The sequence below is a fragment of the Rana temporaria genome, chromosome 2 (assembly GCF_905171775.1).
Source record: "Rana temporaria chromosome 2, aRanTem1.1, whole genome shotgun sequence".
In the NCBI taxonomy this organism is placed as follows: domain Eukaryota; kingdom Metazoa; phylum Chordata; class Amphibia; order Anura; family Ranidae; genus Rana; species Rana temporaria.
In genome coordinates this window covers 122,987,257-122,994,936 of record NC_053490.1, presented here as the reverse complement: position 1 = coordinate 122,994,936, position 7,680 = coordinate 122,987,257, and positions in this window count along the sequence as shown.

The window sequence follows — 7,680 nt, the reverse complement described above, 5'->3', positions numbered from 1 at the left end:
AATGAGAATTGCAATTTTTTTGCTTAGAAGATAGATCACGATTCTCTCACGATTGTTGCGGCGTAACATCATCTTTCACATTAAAACAACAAAAAAAAAAAAATGGGCTAACTTCACTGTTTTGTTTTTATGGTTTTTATTATTCATTGAAGTGGGAAAATGCAGTGTGACATAAAATATTGCAGCAATAGCCATTGTATTCCCTAGAGTCTCTGCTAAAATATATATAATGTTTGGCAGTTCCAAGTAATTTTCTAGCAAATAATATTGCTTTCTAACTTAAGAAACAAGTGTTGGACTTTAAGTGGTTAAATTTAGTTACAATGTTAGTTGGTTACAATGTTTCATTTTGTTTACAAACTTCGCAGACTGCCCAGATTTGTTCTTTACACACAGAAGTTCATCCCTTTGATCTAAGAAGGAAGCGTTAGTTACAATGTTTCCTGTTAAAAACTTGGCAGACTGCCCAGATATTTTCTTTTGACAGCTGAAAGTCTCTCCACTTGTTATATGAAAGAATCAGCAAACTCTGCATTGAAGATCGTCAGGGGGGTTGAATCGAGATCACGATTTTTTTAACGATTAATTGTGCAGCTCTAGCACGGTATTTGCGCAGCAATTTTTCAAACATGTTTTTTTGGAAAAAAATGTTTCATTCATTAAAAAAACAGTTAGTTAGTTAAGTTAGCACAATTTTTTTTGGTATCCTAAGCGAAGCTTTACATTTTTTTAGGTTACATGTTTAGAGTTACAGAGGAGGTCTAGTACTAGAATTATTGTTCTCGCTCTAACGATCGTGTCGTATGTAACCTGTGTGTATCTGGCTCTGATACTACCAGTGCCTACCCAGCCACTGACTAGTATCTCTCCCCAGCCTGTCCCCACACACCCTCTCACCTGCTGACCTGTGGATGGGGGAATCACTCCTGCAGTGTTATTGTGTTCTGCCAGTGCGTACAATGATCAGTGTTGCTAACTTTAGCTGGCAGCACTGATTGTTTTAAGAAAAAAAAAAAAAAACAGGCTGGTTGTACTCAAGTTGATTAATAGATTGACTTGTGTAAAACCAGCTAGCCCATACATAGATTGACTATGGCTGGTCTCTGCATAATTGGCGTAATTTCAATCCATGTATGACCCGCTTAACCACTACTCAGTCCCTAAATATCCTTCCACTCCTGTACATAGTGCTCACTGTCATACTCTCCACCAGTGGCGGCCCGTCCATAGAGGGCGCCCGGGCGCCGCCCCCCTCCCCCAATCAGTAAAAAAAAAAAAAAAAATCTAAAAAAAAAATATATATATATTTATTTAAACATGTCCCTTTAAGGAAATTTTTTTTCCAAAAAAGGTACTTAGGTGCACTGTGTCCGAGCGCCGGGCGCTGGACACAGTGTTGTGTGGGTAGCGCCACGTCTGTGCAATCACGGGATTGCAGACGAGGCGCTACATTGGCAAAAAAAAATGCCTTTGTGCCGTTCTCCATCGCGCCACTTGCTTCCGGCGCGATGGACTGTCTTGTTATGGCTTGGGTGCACACTTTCTGTGTGCACCCGCACGTCTCTGTGCTAGTCCCGACGTCTCAGGAAGAACCAGAAGTGACGTTGGGACTCAGGAGCTGAGTGCGCCTCGAAGCTATCTGCCAGCATGCCTGCAGTAACAGGTATGAACCCCCTCCCTGCCTAATTAAAGTGTGTCAGATAGCGGGCATTCAGATGATTCAGATGTTTTTTTGTCAATAGGTGGAAAGAGCAGCAGTAACGGCACCACCCAAACCAGGCTTGTTAAAAAAAAAAAAAAAAGTATTTAACATTGTTTTTATTTAATTTAACTGGTGGAAATAGCAGCTGTGACGGCACCCAACCCCCCCCCCCCCACTTATTCATTTTTTTATTTGGACCCCATCCAATCCCCCCCCCCCCCGGCTTGTTAAAAAAAAAGTATTTAACATTGTTTTTTTTTATTTAATTGGTGGAAATAGACAAACCATCCCCCCGCTTATTTATTCATTTCTTTTTGGACCTTATCCAATCCCCCCCCCCCCCCCCCTCCGGGCTTGTTAAAATGTTATATTTTTTTATTTATTTAATTGGTGGAAATAGCGGCAGGAAGGGAACCCATACTCCACCCCCCCCCCCCCGCGTATTCAATTGGTTTTTATATTTAATTGGTGGAAATAGCGACTTGGGACTGGAAAGTTGCAGGATAAGTTGGACCTGATCAGAACCGTTCTTATCTGTGCAACTTCAAGTCACAGCGACTTCGAAGTAGTCCCTGCATTACTTTTGTCCCACTTTGATGTGACTTGAGGTCCATAGACCTCCAGAATACACAGGCATTGCTTCAAGTCGCTGCAAAATCGCAGCAAAAAATTGTGGCAGAATCTTGCGACTTTCAGGCTAAAACAGTCAAAAAAGTTTGATGCGACTTAAAGCAATGCCTGTGTATTCTGGGGGTCTATGGACCTCAAGTTGCATCAAAGTGCGACCAAAGTAATGCAGGGACTACTTTGAAGTCGCTGTGACTTGAAGTCGCACAGATATGGGGTACGACTTGTCATGCAACGTTGAATTCCCAAGTCGCAGGACAAGTAATGCAGTATGTCTTCAGTCTCTGGTAATCTTGTGCAGTATGTCCGCAGTCTCTGATAATTTCGTGCAGTATGTGTGCAGTCTCTGATCATCTCGTGCAGTATGTCCGCAGTCTCTGGTAATCTCGTGCAGTATGTCCGCAGTCTCTGGTAATCTCGTGCAGTATGTCCGCAGTCTCTGGTAATCTTGTGCAGTATGTCCGCAGTCTCTGATAATCTCGTGCAGTATGTCCGCAGTCTCTGATAATCTTGTGCAGTATGTCCGCAGTCTCTGATAATCTCGTGCAGTATGTCCGCAGTCTCTGATAATCTCGTGCAGTATGTCCGCAGTCTCTGATAATCTCGTGCAGTATGTCCGCAGTCTCTGGTAATCTCGTGCAGTATGTCCGCAGTCTCTGATAATCTTGTGCAGTATGTCCGCAGTCTCTGATAATCTCATGCAGTATGTCGGCAGTCTCTGATAATCTCATGCCCATTTAGAGTCCTTCATAACTAACTGTGTAATTTTTTAGTTTGTTTGCGCCAATCTGTAAGCCTACGCTATATACCATGATTTGTGATGCTGGGGCTATATACTCTGTGCTGTGATGCTGAGCTGTATACTCCTGACACTATGAGTGGAAGCAAGTGGAATACAGGGGACGGAGTGGGTGTATTCTATAGGGGGTGTGGCTTATGAGAAGTGGGAGGGACCAAATGTGGAGGGGCAGGGTCTTGCGCCCCCCCCATCCTAAAATGTCACCAGCCGCCACTGCTCTCCACACTCCTCTCCTGTACATAGTGCCCACTGTCATACTCTCCACACTTCTCTCCTATACATAGTACCCACTGTCATACCCTACACACTCCTCTCCTGTACATAGTGCCCACTGTCATACCCTCCACACTCCTCTCCTATACATAGCGCCCACTGTCATACCCTTCACACTCCTCTCCTGTACATAGTGCCTGCTGTCATACACTTCTCTCCTGTACTTAGTGCCCACTGTCGCACCCTCCACACTCCTCTCCTGTACATACTGCTCACTGTCATACCCTCCACACTCCTCTCCTATACATAGTGCCCACTGTCATACCCTCCACACTCCTCTCCTATACATAGTGTTCACTGTCATACCCTCCACACTCCTCTCCTATACATAGAGCCCACTATCATACCGTCTACATTCCTCTCCTGTACATACTGCCCACTGTCATACCCTCCACACTCCTCTCCTGTACATACTGCCCCATCATACCCTCCACACTTCTCTCTGGTACGTACTACCCTCTGTCATACCCCCTCACTCTTCCTGTACATACTGCCCATTGTCATACCCTTCACACTCCTCTCCTGTACATAGTGCTTTTTTTCCGTACCCTTTGTACTCCTCTCCTGTACATAGTGCCCACTGTTAGACCCTCCACATTCCTCTCCCTCACCTGCACATACTTCCCACTTATTATTACCGTCCATACTCCTCCCCTATGTCGCTTAACCACAAAAACAGTTCTTTAAAATTATACTGAATATCCTCAATGTTACCAGCTCTAGAATGGACACACTTTTGTTAGTTCAACTAAAGGAAATCTCAGTTCTCATATTTGTTCAGCCCCATTATTAGTACTTTTGTGATTACTACTATGATGTATAGAGGAACATCGGGGATCTCAGCTACTCTAAATATAGCACTTATATAAAAAAGTGGCCCTGAAAATATTTTTTAAATGTTGGCAACTGTGCACTTAGGCACTGCCCAAGGGCCACCGTCCACCGGGTCAGTAGGGGGCCCCATGAGAGGCTCCTGGGATCCTGTGATAATAAAGCGGTAGTAAACTTTCCTGACATTACTACTTTTTAGAGGCCCTGGGGTAGGTTATGCCACAACGTACAAGTATGCACAGCATATTAGCACATTAGTGTACACTTACATTTTCAGACTGAGCCCTCCAGTGCTGCGATGAATCAGGCGGGGCCTGGACACTTCCATCTTCACCCGGTCTTCCTTCTGGGTTCTGTGCCTTTGGTCACTTGCCTTGGCTGGGCTGCGTTCATGTCATTCCCACGCATTTATTTATTATTTATTACACCCCATTCACACCTCTGCGACAAAACGCCCGACGCCGGCCGCTCGTGCCGCTGGAGGGGAGAATTCCCATTGCTGTCTATGAGATGGTTCACATCTCATAGACGCCGTACACCTGCGGCATGAAAAAAAAGTCCCGGACCCTTTTTTTTCAGGCGGCATTGGCGTTCGGCCATACAAAGCAATAGGAAGGATTTGTAAAAAAAAAGTTACACTATTCGCGGCAAAATACGCCGCATACGCGGCGTTACTTGTCGCGGAGGTGTGAATGCAGCCTAAAAGGCCCCACCAAAATCCTCAGCACCAGGCCCATGATGTTCTTAATCTGGCCCTGAGTACAGTTAGTTCTGCACTCCTGTGACCCGTTTTCAGCCAATGGCAGGCTAAAGTCAGAGCTGATCCAGGCTGGGAAAGATTACAACCATATGATCGAGATCCACCCAGGAGCCTGGACTGGCACCTTGGCCCAGCCTCCCAGGGAGCTGCTGAGAGACAGCTACGCCTGTCCCCTCCACATCCGAGTGCTCCAGTGAGAACAGGGGGCAGGGCAGAGAGCCAGATATTGACAGTCACCAGCTGTCTGCTCATGGAACACTGAGAACCAAGCAATTGACGATCTTTAATGTGAAGTACGGTAGCTGCGCTTTGGGGGAGGGAATGGGAAGTGAAAAGGGAATGCGAAGTAAAGGGATCATGGGTGAACTAAACGGTGAAAAAAAAAAGAGGGTATCTGATGATACTACAATGAACAATACAGATGAAAGACTGTTCTGTGGAGGAATTACTGGACTGCTAGATCTGATCTTTATTTATGGACAGGACTTTATCACATATGTGATTTTTGTTAGTTTTGCACTTTTTTCCACTTTATTTTATGCTAGTTTTGATGTTTGTATATGTAGTAGCCATTTTACTATGTATTTTCACTGTTTAATCTTTACAGGATTATAGGTGTTGGTTCACTTTCATCTGTATTATTAATTGTAGTATCAGATACCCTCTTTTTTTTGCTCACTGTTTAGTTCACCCATGATCCCTTTACTTTGCATTCCCTTTTCACTTCCCATTCCCTCCCCTACAGTGCAGCTACCATACTTCACATTATCACTTTTTCTGTTAGGATCAGATCCACAGGTGCTGCTGCAGCCCCCCCCCCCCCCCCAGTCCATCAGACAGCGCAGGAGTTCTCCATTTCTATATAATTGACCATCTTTAATCGCTCGGTTCTCGATCATAAAGCTGGCAGTGGGCAGATGCAACATCAGACCAATGCTACATCTAGGTAGGCAAGTATGATTCTTTAAAAGAGAAGTTTGGGGGGGAAAACATGTTTATCAATTTCAAAGCTTTATGATTATCAGCAGAATAGAAGACTGATATTGAAGCCAGTGGGGACCCATAGAAACTCTTTCATGTATTTATTTTTTTAACAATTCCTACCCTAACCAAAACTGAAGTCTGGGCTATAGAAACACTTTAAAGAATTGTTATCACTTTTATTTTTGTAATGATTCTAATTGAATAAAGTACCTGTAGTACTTTTCCCATCTTCCTTGGTGCCTTGCATCACTAGCTGTGATGTTGGCCAAGGCAACAGAATTCCCCCCCCCCCCCCCCCCCCAGTGCACAATCCTCCAACACCACACCTAGCAGGGAAACATTCTTTGCCAGTGAGCACCTTTCTGTGGCTCCACGCACTTACCCAAAGCAAACATCGGCAAGAGATGCAGAGGAATGGGAGGCTGACACCTCCGGCATTCTACTCCTCTACAGTTGATGCTTTGTTCCAATTGCAGTCACTGAGTAAATGGAAACATAACCTCAGAACATTCTTTCTGGTCAGGTTCTGTCATAGTATTGCATTGAGACTATTTAAAGAATGGTACTTGTCAGATTCTGTTATTCTGTTATAGTATTGCATACTAACTGAAAGGTAAAAAGAGCCCTGGAATAAAAATAATTTATAAAATGGATGCATTTCTGTGTGTATTTGCAAGAATTGTGAAAGTGTGATACATTGTGAAAGTTTTTCTAAAACCTGAGGGGCCTGGTTAAATTATGTTTGGAAATCCAGAATCCAACTGTGGATGTGATCATTTAGGGGCTTTGATGGCGTCTAAAATGTGATCTGACCTTCATCTAGGTTGCAAACCATGTATTTAAATTGTACAGTACCTAATACAGGCTAAATATCCAGACACTTTGTTATAGGCTGCTATATTCAGTTGATTGGACATTGGCCTTGGATGATGGACCTCTTCTCCCCTACTGAGAAATCATTCTATGCTAAACTAGGTTATTTTAATTCAGATTATTTAATCAACTCCTCATTGTCCTGTAATCCAGCAAAAGAAGCAGTGCCAACCTCAGTAAATCAGTGTGAGCCATATCCAGACCCCACACCATTGGGTGGCCAGTAATGTCTCTTCAGGAATTGGATCCAGCTTGGGTGCCCAACCGTGGCACTTGGTCACAGGGTGCTGATAGGATATATAGTAATAATCGGTGCAATGAAAAATATATCAACATATGTGAACATAATAAACGATATAACTCGGATAAGTAGCTCAAAATTATTTCAAAATTGTTGCACGCTAAACACTTGGTGATCTTACAACACCAAACAATTTATACCTTCATAGTGCAGTGCAGCAAGTGTGTGTGTATATGTATGTGTGTATATATATATATATATATATATACACACACACACACACCGCCTTTTGCAAACAAAACAAATATAGTGTTATTCTCTCCCAGTGTGATAGTTGCACAGAAAATAATCGCTGTGAAGCCCTTTCCGAGGGGCCTATATGCTGTCATGCTTTGCATCAGGAAAGAAAAATTACCATCAGGTAAGTATAACATTTTCCTCTTTCCTGACACAGCATATACGTATGGGATGTACAAAATCACCAAACAAGGGTGGGTACTGCTGGAGTGTTTAACCACTTTAGGACTACCGCACAACGATATATGTCGACAAAATGGCACAGCTGGGCACAGGGGCATACATGTACGTCC